Source organism: Ascaphus truei, chromosome 5 (genome assembly GCF_040206685.1).
Source record: "Ascaphus truei isolate aAscTru1 chromosome 5, aAscTru1.hap1, whole genome shotgun sequence".
NCBI lineage: Eukaryota > Metazoa > Chordata > Amphibia > Anura > Ascaphidae > Ascaphus > Ascaphus truei.
The window spans coordinates 100597844-100613893 of record NC_134487.1 but is presented as its reverse complement, the minus strand read 5'-3'; the positions used below and the strand labels follow the sequence as shown (position 1 = coordinate 100613893).

The window sequence follows — 16050 nt, the reverse complement described above, 5'->3', positions numbered from 1 at the left end:
ACTTTTAACACCAAAATACCTGGATCCTTTGATTGAGCAAAGCAAGAGATAAAATAAATTGTGATTATTTTACAGAATGAACATACACAGCTTGATTTACAATTACAACGAAAAATACACTTACTAGTTACGATGTTAAGTCTTGTTGTTACAGGATGGATCTTTCACTGCATGATAAATCTTAGGTGAATCTGTTACCGCATGATGACTCTTAGATGGAACTTAGATTGAACTGATTCCTGATGGGCTGCACGGATGATTATAGAGTTAAAACTCCATATACCTAACCTGGCCAGTCAATCTCTGCGTGGGAATAAATTATCCCAACTATCCTCGAGTTTGCCAGTCCTGTGTAGACTGGCACTGGTAGCTTCAGCATAGCAACTGAGCATGTGCGACAAACGCCATCTTTTCTCATTTGTCATGCTAGACACTCTGCCGGCTCAGCACCGGAAAGTCTGGACAGAGCAGCCATTTGGCAGGATGGCTTATTGAAGTCTCTTCCTTCACCCCTTCTTGCTAACACAGGATTTAAAACTTCCATACCCGTGCTAACACATGGTTAACACCTTCATATCCAGGACGGCCTTTGAAGCTTAGGGGTGGGGTAGCTTCCTCTGTTTCCTATGCAAATGGACCTTCATCCACACTTCCTCTGAACATTACTTTACCAAAAACATAACCCTTGAGGACTTTTATACATCAATTTTTATATACCTTTATAAAAATTGCGGCATAACATTTTTAATGATTTTACTCCAGCAGCACTCAGCCAAAAAAGCTCAGCGCTCCTGGACCTTCCTAGCCGAAGTTAGCTAAACGCTATGCGCTGTGCTGTAAGCTGCTTCTTTTTAAAACCTTTTTTCCTTTGCGCGGTTTACAGGGAAACACTGTTCCAATAACCCATACATTTAAAACATGATATGATTCGCCACCTTATCCCTGGTGGGAGACACACAGACTGTTTTTAATACAATTACAGTATTACAGCCATCACTGGGTCGCAGAACTGACACTCTACATTTTAACTTAAAACACCTATAACTCTCTTCACCTTATATTTGGTGAGAGATGTACTGAACCCACACACAGGTTTCTGGGGTTTGGGCATATACCGGGACCTGTAATGTAATTCAGTTCCCTGCCCGTTCTTATAAGGCTAAGTCCCCACTGGCGCTGAGCGCGCTCATGCTTGGAGAGCGCTCCAAGCATAAGCGCCGGGTGTCTGGCTTGTACGCGCGGGGGGTATTGCGGTATTTGAGCGCGCGGGTTAGTTTTTTTGTTTACGGCTGAGCGTGTGTTCAAGCGCACAAGCGCCGTGCGCCCCGCGTGAGCGGGGACTTACATATATCTATATATGTAATTACCCGCCGCAAGTGACGCCTGCTCAGCCCGATCAGCGCTAGCGGGGACTTAGCCTTACTGTCCTGGCCTGTGCTGAAGCAGGGACATTTGGCAGTGAGCGGCAAACTGCTTTCTAGGGAGGATTTTATCCGGTGGTCTGTGTTCCGGTTGTCTGGGGGGGGATTCCTGAGGACATGTTTCGGGGTAACCCGCAACACTGGCCCCCTTCTACCCAAATACACCTCGACAACATTTTACCGTAAAATAAGCCCTGAAACTCACGCCCTGCACATATCCACTGGGTGGCACTCCTGGAACAGTAAGAATATACACACACCTTTGTGACAGGGTAAATAAACGTCACCAGCCATATGCCTGGCAGACCTATGTGTAGATCTCCAGTGCAGCAGTGAGGAGGTTGACTTTCAGCTGAGTTAATTAGTCTGAGCCCAGCTGCCTCATCAAGGTGTTTTAAAACCCCCAGGCTGTACACACATGCAGGCTAGCTGGTCAGGAGACAGGAGTGAAATGCTGAAGATTACTGCTACAATGTCTGTTTTCAAAGTACATGTTTGATGAACTGTCCGTGTCCTGCATGCTGAAAAAAAGCTGTCTTGTTTTTCTATGCTGAAAAGAAGCTATTTTGTTTTTGTATGCTGACAAGAAGCTGTTTTGTTTTTGTGTGCTGTAATTTTTAAGGCTCAATAAATAAGCCTTATCAAGGAAACCCGTGTGTGGTTGCATGTACCCTGCAACAACCTTCATTACAAATGCAGTTACATGCCATGATTGGGTTGAAGAGCTGACAATCACAATTCCCCCATATGGCTCAGGGGCACCCAGCCAGGCCAAATACCTTTATTAATGGCCTGGGTACCCCCTAACCGTCACACTCACCCTCTAATCCCATGTACCCAATGTCTACTTACCCTGCCTATAGATTGTTAACTCGGATTGTATACTGTAAGTACAGATATAGGATAAAGTGTCTGTCGTCTAAATTTAGCATAGGTTGAACTTGATGGATGTATGTCTTTTTTCAACCTCATCTACTATGTAACTCCTTAAAGCAATATCCTAGAAATATCCTACGTGTGTGTTTTTTTAATAAATCAGTTCTTTACTATGAGAAAATTCATGAGAAATAGCATTTAAAAAAGAAATTATTTTATTCGAATGTAACAAGCATTTTTGTTTATGTAGCAACCATTTACAAAGTCACATCCTCTCTCTCTTCTGAGAGGCTCTGGAACACCCCTTTCACCCTCTCTCTAGCAGTTCACCAACTGTATCTAGTGCCTGCCTGGTCACATGATCTTCCACACAGAACTTTGCATCTTGGGTAATCTTCTGCAGCCCTAACAGTGATTTAAAGAACCCTTGTGCTGAATGTTCAGCGATTGATTACCGGAGAACGGATCGATTGGCAACTTAGCTAATCACTTGTCAATGTGCAGATTGTATTGATGCATATCTTGAATGGGAATTTTTTTTTTTTATTTTAAAAACAGCAGCTTTATTGCATGGCCTCTTCTAACACATTGAAGATCTATCCCAGCTCTTCTAAAACAATTTTAATAATGTCTGTAAATGTTACTTATGCCCATAATCATCTCTGACTATCCGTAAAGATCTGTAAGCTGAATGTGTGTTACCTTTGTTCATTTAATTCAACCATTTATTATAATTCTCGCTTCTCCTGCCTGTCTCTTGTGTAACAAAATAACTGTATTTAATTGTAGTTGTTATCAAACTGACTGTAAAGTATTGTGATGCGCCCATAAGTGGAAGCCTGTATTTACTTAAATAAAGGATGATGATGAGTACAATACTGAACTGCTGATGTCAGATCACATCCTCTACTGGCAGAAAGGGGAACTTGCTTTGACTTGCATGTACATGAAATAACATGGAAATAAAGGACTTGCAGTCACCATGATCCTGCTGAGTAATCACCACCTACCACAAACACACAAAGACTATTTCGCCCACCTCGTCCTTCCATTTTTCCTACTCCCTGCAAAACCTTCCGTGATTATTCATGAAACCATGTAAACAATCAACAGTGCCGATTCATTATGAGAACAATGCTTTTGTGAGCCCCTTAAAATCATACAGGATTTCTTTTTCTCTCGCACTATCTTCTGACTAGATTTCCTTTATGCCCAACATAAATGGCACAGTTCAATACTTATAGGTTCCTTTTTTCCCTCTGTCTCTCAATAAAGATCACTGCAGCTGGCATGTCTTGCGTTTTGCGAGCAATCATAAAACAACAAGTTACAGCATTTTTAAGGCACGCTGAAGATAAAAATGAAGTGAGCATTCTATTGGAATAGGAACATTCCACAACCTGAGAAAACAATTCACCCAATGCCACCATGCTAAATTCCTCAAAGGAACAGCAGGGTGGAATTCATAAGATCACACAGATCCAGTACTCCAGCCATCGGATTTAACCCCTTCACTGCCCTAGAAACGTACAGCCTATGTCATGAAGCGTAGCACCCCGGAGCCTCTTCGGAAGAGAGGGATCTTCAGCAAAACTAAACAGAAAGGGGGCAGGATCACAGCAAACTATCATATTATGGAGAGTTGCTGGAGGGGCCCTGCAATACCCTTCTCAGGGCTGTTGTCACCAGAATGCCAGAGCGCTTCTGGAAAGCTGCAACCACATGATCGCTTGGGTAGCAGTCCCGTGGCCATTACTGATGACCTGCGCTGTTGCAGTTGGTAAACACGATCTGCCCTGGAAAATGAGCACAACCCTCATAATGTTATCAGGATGTCATAAAGGCCCCTGCTGTGACGTTCTGTGTCATGTCGTAGGAATCTGATAAGGGCAGCAAAAGGCTTAATACATTTTGAATATATCTGAATACATTACAGAAACACTACTGTTTTCAAGCCATTTCAACCCCTGACTATGGATGAGATACAGAGCAAATTATACATATTCTATTATGGTACATCACAGTGAATTAAAATTGCTTTTACAAGCAGGAATGTAATGTACAGTATGCGTCAAAAACCTGGAAGACATCTAAAGCAGCAATTCTCCTACCTAAACGCCCTACCGCGGATTGGAGAACCCCTGGTTCCCGAGATACTTACCTAGTGATGGTACAGGCGATACTTCCTGATTTCGCACTGGGTTTTAAATGGCCATCCATTAGGAAGCTGTGACTTCCAATTGACCCATGTGACAGTTAAACCGTCATTTTGTTCCCCCTGGAGCGGATTGCAATGCCAGTGCCTACACTCGCAAGTATCTTAGGACCTGGGGAGCCCTCAGTGCTGAAAATAGCATGGTACAGCTGTTGGGATTGCTGCTTTCATTAATTTTAGGTCATTTGCAGAAGATTGACACCGCCCTTTGAAATTCTATCAAAGGTTCATGAGAAATGAATGTGTCTATCACATTATCAAAAAAGGCATGGTAATAAGTGACAATAGACAAGCCTTTTGTGATGACAGCACACTATCTGAAGAAAAGGCTTCACTTACTTTGAAATGTAGCGTTTAATAAGCTGTAAAGTACAGTTACGTTTGTTTTATATTATTATTGTGTACCAGTCACGGCACTCACCTCCCTTCCCACTCAGCGGCTGTGTATGTCCGTATGCGTCAGTGTTTATACGTCACACACACACACACACGGGTGGCCAACAATATTAACATAGGAGCCAGTCAGAATTTTCAGGCAGGAGTCAGTTTGAGTGACGGGGGCAAAGGGGGTTACCCACAGCAAGCAGCTGTTCTAGTCCTAAGCCCCCCCTCCCCTCCACTCTGACAGAGAGAAGCACAGACACAGACATACAGTACACTGACACGCAGCACACGGACACTCCTCCCTCGCCCTCATGGAGAGCAGGGATGGGCACAATGCCGGCACGCTCTATCTCCCTCCCTCATCCCTTGTACTCCTCTGCCACCTGCACTCCTGTCCCACCTGGCACTATACACTAAGCCAGGGGTGCGCGAACTTTTTAGTCTGCACCCCCTGCCTGCTCTCCCACTGCTCATGCCCCCCTGCCTGCTCCTCTCTTAGTTTTAGTCCGGAGTCATCTGATGTTGCGTTGCCAAGGCAAAGCGGCCTTATCCGACCCCACGGCGTCATTGCCATGGCGACGAGTTGCCAGATGCCACCAAAGACGAGGTAAGTGAGGCATACAGAGGCCTTGCGCGGTCCCCCTTCATTTAAATTCCTTGAGGAAGAGCGCAGGGTCCCTGTAAGCACGCCCCCCAGTTTGCGCACCCCTACACTACGCAGTGCTGCTCTAGTTGACTTGTCAGTCACCGTTGCCGCCAGCGCCCGATCCTGATTTGATGTAGCAAAAGTAGAGCAGGATCCAGGGCACTTTGATCGAGAGGTCACTTAGCACCGCAAACCACAGGCGCCAGGGAAATTTCCACCCCTGAGATACAGTATAGATATACATATGAAATGTACTTTTTTTTTTTATATATATACATAAAATTGGAACAGAGGGTCCCCTCTGGTACTGAACCACCGTATTGCCAGCATTGGGGACGCCCAGTTTCTAAGATAATTACTGGTGCCACCTCATTGGGAAACAGTAGGGTGACACCAACAGACATGTTGAATTCTCCATGAAGAGCACCGGCACCAAAAAAATATAATTATCCCATTGAACCAGCTGGCCCTCTGCACTGGAAAACAGCAATATTTAGCACTAGAAGACATCCCCAGTTTCAATTACTTACAAATATAAAATTGCAATGCTGATTATAGAAGGCCCAATCCATTTTTGATGTGTCCCTCAGAAATCCCTTTGTAAATGTAACAGTCGTGTGAGTAGAGATAGAAAGAGAAAATAAATGTATTATTAAATCAAGATGACCTGCCGCTGGAACCTCCGCCGCCGACCGATTAGGGTGTTAACTTTAAGGGTTTTAGCAGTTACGGTGTTAAGTTAAAGGGTTTTAGGGTAAAGGGTTAAGGCTTTTAGGGTATGGGTTAGTATTAAGGGGCTTTAGCGTAATGGCTAAGATTAGGGTCTTACATTAGCTGTTTAGCGGCAACACATCCCGGCGGCGAGGCGAGTTGTGGACAGGTGCTGATGGTCATTTGGTCGCGGCAAACGTCCTAGACCGTTGATCCCCTACCCTAGATTCATAAAAATTATATATTTTTTTTTTTTTTTTTGCACAAGTTGCATTTCCTCTACCCTATGTTCACATGCCTCATCGTTAAATCTCTCAATAGCTTTTTTTTTTTTTTTTGTACATATACAGTATATGGATATAAAAATATTCTTTGCGGAGAATATGAAAGAGGTCCAACTCCTGACGAAGTTCAGTAGAGGAAAGAAACACGCAGGGAGTAGTGACGCGGTGCATGCGGTTCAAGCTTACTGCTGTGTGAACACTTCCCTGCCAAATCGCCAGGCGCTACGCTGTAGCTAAGTATATTGCCGACTACATACATCTGGTCACTGTGTTGCAGATTGTGGGATAACCTGGATAGTCTCTGAGAATTATAGTAAAATTAGGCAGTGATGTTAGAGCTGCGCTATCTAGAAAACAGCTTTTATATGGTAGCTTAGATATTTCAATGTTATCCCACAACACATTACTGCTGAACATTTTTTCCTACTTCATTGATACACAAGCCTTGGGTGGATGGCCAAATTGCAGGCAGATTGCGACAGCTGATATTATACAGCTCACTGTTGCACATGTCTTGTCAGAGTTTGACCTATTGATTGAGTTATCATGTGGCTCATCTAATCTGATAAATATATATGTGATACTGGATCATTGCATGACCTAATGAGTTCATAGCAGACTCCAGTTATAATATAAGATTTAACTAAGTGATGGTAATATGTTGGACATTTATGATAGTTGTGAATCTATGTTATATAGATAATTACAATACCATCTTATCACTATACCTTATTAAAGGTTGTATAGAAGCCACCATCTTCTTACTATAATAGAGGCATATATCTCTTACAGCAAGCTACGATAGAACCAGCAGCACCACGTGTTATTTTTAATATTGACATTTTTATTTCACTTATCACTTTTTCACTTCATATCACATATGCATTAAAAAATATATTTAAAAAATTAGCCTGGAGTGCACCATGGTAATGTACTTTCTCTAGAGGACTTGCTGCTATAATATCAGCAAACCCTCTAATTTGTAAACAAGGTTCTGCACTGATGACTTAAAAATAAAAAAAGGCTTTAGAACTAAAACCCTGATTACTGTATACTTTAGGTAGGAGTTTATAACCAGCACTTCAAGGAATCATGCACCGTATTGTATTAGTTTGTGATCTACATTACCCATCAGAACTTATTCAAGGTGTGGATGAAACCGATTCAAGCTGCACATTGCAATGCCAGTATAACCAGCTTCGCACTGGTGAGACGGAAAAGATCGAAATATTGTAGCTGTCTCCGATTAGGTTTACTGGCTGTACACTTCTTTAACCCAGGTTGTGCTGAAAAGCAGAGTAATATGGCAGGCATAAGCTTAAAGGGGTCCATGCTAAAAAGGACATTATGCAAAAGGAGACACGGTGCTCATTTGCATGTACTGCACCGACACACTTTATTCGAGCAAATACCCAGTATGTACCTGGCAGATACCTGGAATGCGCCGCTCCTCACCTCTAACAAGCCCCGTTGCATTTGCCTTCCCAGCCTGGGTTCATGCCTGGCTGATGGGCGGCTGATCTGTTAAATGATAATGATTAGGATTTAATAGGCTGCAATGCTTCGCGTGTCTACCAGATGGCATAAATTCATGAATTGTAATGCAGTATATATATATATACTGTGCAGTATTGCAGCCAGCGGGAATAAAATGCTTCAATCCCTGCTTGGAAAATAACTCAATGCACTCGGGCAGAAAACAGTCACAAACCTCAATACACCCGGGTATACCCGAATTCGTGGGACTAGCCAAGCTCGAATAAAGTGTGTCGCCAGTGTAATTTCCCAGAATCCCTGGCAGAAGTGGAAGCACTATATACTATGAGATAACAGGGAGAAGCAGGGCTGCAGACCTGTCAGATGTGAATGCGCTCAGTAGTGGTATTTTTATTTGCTGATCTACATTGGAATACTTTTGGCCATCCAACTTTTAAGCCCGAAACACATTTGTGTCCATTAGCATTCTTTAAACATAGGTATACATAGACACCAAGTCAAACTTTGAAAAGTAGGATGTGATATTGGCACAGGAAACTGCTGGTAACATACAAAGAAAGGCAGAATGAAGAAAAACTATAAATGTAAAAAACAAAAACAGAAATATATTATACCGCATGAATATGCTGATATCCAGCAGCGAGTAGCAACTCGCATGATCAGTTTTTTCTTTTTCCGTGGAAACAATGATAAATGACTGACAGCCCCATTATTACTACTTTACGAAAGGAAATAAAATACAAATTAATGTCAGAACAGATAATGACTGGGTATACAAATGAATCGTCTCATCTTTTACATGGAACATAAATACTACCTAAAATGGCCTAATAATTGCACACAAATTACAAATGGCAGTGCCAGCTGCTAAGCCTGCTCTGGTTCGCACAGCATGAAAGGGCCCTGTTAAACACTTCTCACTTTGAATGTATTCATTTTACTGTCAGCCATTTTTATTGTGGTGACAGAAATTACAATGCAGAATGGCAAGCTTTGCCGCTTATTTCTAAGCAGGAGACAATGGAGAAAACACCCAATGAACCAATTGTCATCCCCAACTAGTGAGGCAGATGTGTTTTTTTGTTACGTTAATTACCACACCGGCAGGGGAACCGCCAACGCATTGCAGTGCGTCACCAGCCCATCTAGCAGAGAAGGGCTCAGCAATAATGTGATTACAGGATCATGAAGTAACTGTCTGATGCATGGAAGCATATATGGCTGACACGGATTTAATCTAATTTATTCCTTGAACCAACTCTTGCCATGAAACTGGTAAAAGTCACTCATCATTAGGTGTATGTGACTCATTGTTTCTTAATATGTCTAGTTAACAATACTGTACGTGCCAGTCAACTAAATGTAAGTTGGTACTTTGTTAACTATACATTACCACACTTGTCACTATATTTGATAGGGGTATGAGGCTGCAGACATGTTAGAGGGTTGCGTCGCACCCCCAAAATAATGAACAAGGTCGAGAGGATACCCTTGTTCATTATTTTGGTAGTGCGACTCAACCCTCTACCTACTCTTACACACTTCTTGAGTGGACTGCACACCGAAGGATTCCAACCACCGCCCGCCTGCAGAGGGACATACATGCTGAACAGTGAGTCTCCTCTCCCAATTGTGGATGCATATTAAGGATTAAGGGGATTTTTCTTGTGATCTACAAAGGTTTAGGAGAATACCTTGCGTGATGTAAGTATCCTGGGAGTGTTGCTCTCAGGGAGAGTGAATCAGGGATAACGCTATCTCCACAAAACCAGCCTATGAAATCATTACCCCTCTACAGTCAAGATATTATTGTGGGTTGGAAAGGAATACCTTTTAAAGAATCCTAAAAGGATATATAGATATAGAGATATAGATATATATCTATATATAGATATATCTATTTATATATATACACACCTTTTTCTGTCTAACTCTGGAGCCCCAGAATCTCTCTGGACTCTCTGCAGACACATATTAACATGAATTAGAGTTCTTTATTCATTGTCATTTGTGGGGAGGGGGGTTAGTTTACATCTCCGGAAGGCGCATGCGATAGAGCACAATCAGGAGAGAGATTAGGTGAATGCTAGCACCGGAGGGGCCGTGGCCCTTAACAGTGTACAAAGTCATGCTTTTTCTTGCCCATCACAAAAAAGATGCGCCTCGGCCCACTGCCTCCTTCACTCTCGCCATAGCACGAGAGCTCCTCCTCCTTGCTTTCTGCCGGTGTACTTTCATTTTTATGTAATTAGATTTGTTCCAACAGTCTACCGGGCTAACATGACTATTTAGGAAAGCAGCAAATCGGGGCTGAGCTTCTGAAAGCTCATTGCTATGATTTAATGATTAGCTTGTTTAAAAAAGACTTGGGATAAATGGGCCATGCAATATTAATTTTACATCTAAATAGCTAATGCACGTTAAAACAGCTTTCCTTTTAATGTGTTTAATGTATCATTAGTAAATGTAGGTACATAATGTCCATCAGCAGACCACACCATTTTATTATCACAAAGATTACACACTTATCTCCAAGTACAGGGGTCGGCAACCTGCAAGAGCATGCGGCTCTTCCCGCACCTACATGCGGCTCTCGCAGGTTGCCATTCGCCACCTGCTGCCTCTCACTGTGTGCTGTGGGGGGCCCCGGCCGGCGCTGGTTAGGCCTCTATTTGTCACCCGGCATCTCCCCAGCTGCTGGGCTGCCTCCTGCACTGTCACCATACCGGGTCTCCCTGATGCCGACGCGCACCGGAAGTGCACGCCACAACTTCCGGTGCACAATGACGTCACAGAGCTGCCCGGCGTGGGACATTGAGGAGGCATGCCCCCCCCCCCCAGCACACAGTGAGTATGAGAGAGGCAGCAGCTGGCGAGCGGCAACCCCCCCAGCATCAAACCGAGCTCCCGGCATCCCTACCCCCCTCCGACCCCCCCCCCCCCGCACAGACAGTGTGTGTGTTATATATAGATATATAGCCAGGTCCCATCTGGCTCCCCGGTCCTCTGTTTCCCCCCCTTACCTCCGCTGCTGTGGGAGGCTGTTGCGGGTGGCGACGGGCTTGCCGGCGGCTGCCTCTGCAGGGCGCAGGGCTCACAGATGCACGGGAGGACTCACGACGGCCATGTTGTGATTGGCCGCGCATGCGCAGAAAAGTGCAGGTGCGGCGGCCATTACAGGAAAGGCTCAGCGCAGGGACTACAAGTCCCATGAGCCTCAGGGGAATGTCACATGCTGCGGCTTAGCCAATAGAGCGGCTGCATTTGCAGTTAAGGCAGTTTGTAGCGCGAGGGAGCTTGCGCTGACATTTAAAAAAGGGACAGTTTAATCAGTTGAGGAGAGGGACAGGGAGGACAGTGAGGAGAGGCAGTTGTAGGAGATAGATAGTCCCCTTACTTTTTCATAGGAGTATGTCACAGCTTCAGAGTCTGCAGTTCACATGTTGCTAGGCAACCAGTGAGGCTGTGAGATGTATGTCAGTTAAGATTAAGACAGTTGAGAGGGACAGTTTAGGCAGTGGTCAGTTGAGGGGAGGACAGGCAAGGAGTGAGATATAAGTTAGTGAGCTAGTGAGTTAGGAGTTATTAATATAGAAGTTAGTAAGTTAGGAATGAGTAAGTTAGTAAGTTAGTGACAGTAGGAACAGGGAAGACCAGGGACTGCTAAGGGAAGACTGCCTGGGAACCCAGGTCCTGGAAGGCACAGACAAGACCAGGAGAATAGAAGTAAGCCCTTCCTGAGTGATATTCAGGCTGAGGCAGTATTTTGGGATGCAATGTGCTAGGAGCTAGGAAGCCCAAAAGATTTGTGGTGTACTAGAGGCCAAGACGGATCCAAAAGTACTTACCTGAATGGGAAGAGGCACTGAGGGAACTTGTCCTGAAGAGAGCATTATGCAGGTATAATGTCTAATGAGGTATTGTGCTCTATAAGATAATAATTGATCCTGTGCAAGCCTGGAGCTGGTGTGTGCCTGTCAATAAAATACATGTGAGTTGCAAAAGATCCTGGCGCCCTATTTCTGATCTTGTACTCCAACCCACCAACTACCCTCCATTACAGCCAAGGCCTGAACCTGAACCTGCCAACGGGGACCCTGAGATCACAGGTAACTGACCAAGGAGCTGACAATCTAATCCATCGGGAGCAGACCAGGACTTTGTTCACACATGTACACCCTACCCCCTGCTGCCGGGTGGGGGGGGGGGGGAAGAGAATAGGGGGGTTACACACACACTCACACATTATATATATATATATATATATATATATATATATATATATATATATATATATATATATATGATATATCTCTCACACACTCCTACTTCACTAAGATTCAGGGACTATTTAACACCTCAAGTCATAAATCACACACTACACAAGGGGGAGGGATGGGCTCTAGACACATTCCGAGATGCATTGTTTTTGAGTAAACCCTTTGCATGATTTATCCATTGTAACATCGCCGGAAGAGATCAGTGTATCTCGAAAGCTCTCACAAATAATAGCATAACATGGTACCAATACCTCTACCTCTATATGTTGTGTGTGTGTGTGTGTGTGTGTGTGTGTGTGTGTGTGTGTGTGTGTGTGTGTGTGTGTGTGTGTGTGTGTGTGTGTGTTTTTTGTACAAACTGTTTTAAACAGAAAAACAATGGGAATAAATAAATAAATAAAGGGACTTATTGTGAGATGCATTTTATTCCCCCACATACTTTAATCGGAATTAGGAAAGGGAAAAAAATAAGTTTGTCGTATGTTAAATGCTTATACAGTATATACCTATTAGCAGAGCCCAACAAACTGGGCCAAAACCCACTCACCCCCCCACCTGCGGAGTCCGGTTGCGGGGTCCTGACGGCATCTCCCGGCCTTCTGCTGTCTTGTCGCCTTTTAAAATCATGTTTTTATCCTGGTGCACTATTCAAAATGGCCGCCCGGCGTCATATGACGCCGCCCGGCCATTTTGGAATAGTGCTGCAGGAGAAAAACATGATTTTAAAGGTCAAGACAGAGAAGACTGGGAGACGCCAGGGGACACCACCGCATTTAAGCAGTGGACAGCTCCAGGTGACCGCATTTGTCTTGCCCTGCCTATTAGTGTGTGATATGTATGTGTTTGTGGGGGTGTAATATTCATGCATGTGTTGTGGCTCTGAATATTTTGGAAAAATAATTTTTTAGAAAATGGCTCCTCTTCCTTGACAGGTTGCAGACCCCTGTCCTAGTAGAAGTAATGGTTGTGCAGGTGGAAGTACTCAGCGTGGATAGGGGAGGTAAATAAGTACACACCATATCTACATAGCTCTATATTTGTTGTAATTATTGCAGTGATAGTTACTAGCTCGTTATTAGTTATTGCTAGTGCAAAAGAGCTGACACTAGCTTCCATTTCTGTTAGCCTTTTTCCTCATTTCCGTTTATGTGCCTCAGTGGAACAGCAAAAATCATGCTGGATCAGAGATGGGAAGCTAGTAACTCAAAAGGTCAAGAAGGATACTATAATTTATCTTTAACAGTCTGTTTATTCTGCTGCTACCCTGTGCTTTTAGTGCAGTAACAACATTGTAAATTGAGGGGAAAAAAACCTGCTTGGATTTGCTATGGTGGTAGGGTGACCAGATGTCCCGGTTTAGCCGGGACAGTCCCGTTTTTTTAAAGTCTGTCCCGTCTGCCTGACATTCTTTAAAATGTCCCGTTTTTTTCTGAGTGTCCCAGTTTTGACCATCAGAGCAGGGGGGGCAGCAGAGAGCAAGAATGTTGGCAGAGAGGAGAGCTGGAGGAGAGTGCGGAGCCCCAGCAAGTGAGTCAGTGTCTGCTGCCAGGGCTCAAGATGGCTTCCCCCACCATGCTCTACCACAGTGACAGGTAGGGTGATGAATGGGGAGAGAGAAAACACACACTCTCTCTATAGGGAGACAGACAGAATGGGGCGTGAGACAGACACACAGCATGGAGAGAGAGAGAGACACACACACAGCATGGAGAGAGAGTGAGACAGCATAGAGAGAGAGAGACAGGAGAGAGAGACAGCATGGAGAGAGCGAGACACGCAGCATGGGGAGAGAGACAGCATGGGGAAAGACACACAGACAGCATGGGGAGAGAGAGACACCATAGAGAGACAGCATGGAGAGAGAGACAGCATAGGGAGAGACAGTATGAGGAGAGAGAGAGAGAGACAGCATGGGGAGAGAGAGAGACAGCATGGGGAGAGAGAGAGACAGCATGGGGAGAGAGAGAGACAGCATGGGGAGAGAGACAGCATGGGGAGAGAGAGAGAGATAGCATGGAGAGAGACAGCATGGGGGGAGAGAGACAGCATGGAGAGAGAGAGAGACAGCATGGGGGGAGAAAGAGAGAGAGAGACAGCATGGGGGGGGAGAGATAGAGACACCATGGGGGGAGAGAGAGACAGCATGGGGGAGAGAAAGACAGCATGGGGGAGAGAGAGACAGCATGGGGGAGAGAGAGAGCATGGAGAGAGGCAGACAGCATGGTGGGGAGAGAGAGAGAGAGAGACAGCATGGAGAGAGACAGCATGGGGGGAGAGAGACAGCATGGAGAGAGAGACAGCATGGAGAGAGAGAGACAGCATAGAGAGAGAGAGAGCATAGAGAGAGAGAGACAGCATGGAGAGAGAGAGACAGACACAGCATGGGGAGAGAGACCGCATGAGGAGAAAGACAAAATGGGGAGAGAGACAGACACATAATGGGGGGAGAGAGAGAGAATGGGGAGAGAGAGAAAGAATGGGATGGGTGGAACGAGAATGTAGAGATGGGGGAGAGAGGATGGATGGGGAGGGGGAGAGAATGGAGGAATGGGGAGAGAGAGAATGGAGGAATGGGGGGAGAGAGAATGAAGGAATGGGGGGAGAGAGAATGGGGTGTGAGAGAGATGGGGGGGACAGAGAGGGGCAGAGACATAGGAGATGGGGCGCAGTTGGTGATGTCATTTGGTCTATCTTTTTTTGTTTCAATGTTTTTTATTTATTTATTTTTTTGGTATAACATAACAAGTTGCTTGTTCGATTTTAACATAAATACAGTACTTATACATCTGGACATTTAATGCATGGGTTTTAGCATACTATATTGCAACAGACACTCTTTACCTCTATCTTTATGTTTTACAGTCAGACTAAGTTATATCCATCTTTATTTGGCTTTTACTGGTACCGTACTAGGCTTTCCTTTGTAGCAAAGAATAGAAAAAGATTCGGGATAGTAGAAGGGGGGTCTGCGGGAGGGAGAGATTGAGGTGAGGGGGGGGGAACGGCTTCTAAACAGAGCCAAGACCTGAGAAGGCTGATATGGCGGGTCTGTATAGTTGGTCTCCCTCTTTTCTTTTAAGCATACGATAGGTAAGCTCTAGGCAAGTTCTAGGTCAGGGTCCATAGTTCCCATATTTTGTAGCATCGTTCCAGTTTTTGGTTCAGTTGGGCTAGAGTTTTTCCACGAGATTTACCTCATTCACTCTCTTGATTAACGTATGCCTGGATGGTACGTTTAATTTCTTCCAAGCTGCCGCTATGGAAAAGCGGGCATGATTTTTTTTTTTTTTTTTAAATGTTTCCCGGTTTTTACTTTTGTAAATCTGGTCACCCTCTATGGTGGAGCTTTTAGTCACACTAAAGGACTGACTTCTACTAAACCCCAGTGGACTGGGTGGGTCGGCATGCCGATTAGCGATTGATTGCTGCCAACAAACAAGCATATATCATAAATATTATATATAAATATAATATATATTATATTTTTATGTTTGTACGTTTTATGTTTATATGTCTCGAATTTCAATTCAACATAAGAATGATTCCACAGTAAGAATGAAGAATATCCGGTAGTAATAGAAATTAATAAGCATTTTAACACGAGGGAACCAGTTGGAGTTGGTGGGTGGCTGCCGTTAGATATATTGATTTCTAAGTGATATGCTGAACTCTCTCATACAACACAGGAGACCTATAAATGTCACGTACATTCAGCAACAAATTTGATAAAACACAG

At 44.2% G+C, this 16050-nt stretch overlaps 1 protein-coding gene and 1 long non-coding RNA gene across 7 annotated transcripts in view; one reads left to right on the top strand and one right to left on the bottom strand.

The window, feature by feature from the left end:
- Window positions 1-16050, bottom strand: part of GRIP1 (glutamate receptor interacting protein 1) — an 894479-nt gene that overhangs the window by 610630 nt on the left and 267799 nt on the right. The gene's annotated exons all lie outside the window — the stretch shown is intronic.
- Window positions 11367-16050, top strand: part of LOC142495185 (uncharacterized) — a 58054-nt gene continuing 53370 nt past the window's right edge. For 3 of the 5 annotated variants that reach the window (XR_012801682.1, XR_012801679.1, XR_012801681.1), the window contains exon 1: window positions 11367-12143. This is a non-coding gene — a long non-coding RNA (uncharacterized LOC142495185). Of the gene's footprint in view, window positions 12144-13246; window positions 13315-16050 lie in introns of all 5 variants that reach the window. The other 2 variants (XR_012801683.1, XR_012801680.1) reach the window with 1 other exon arrangement.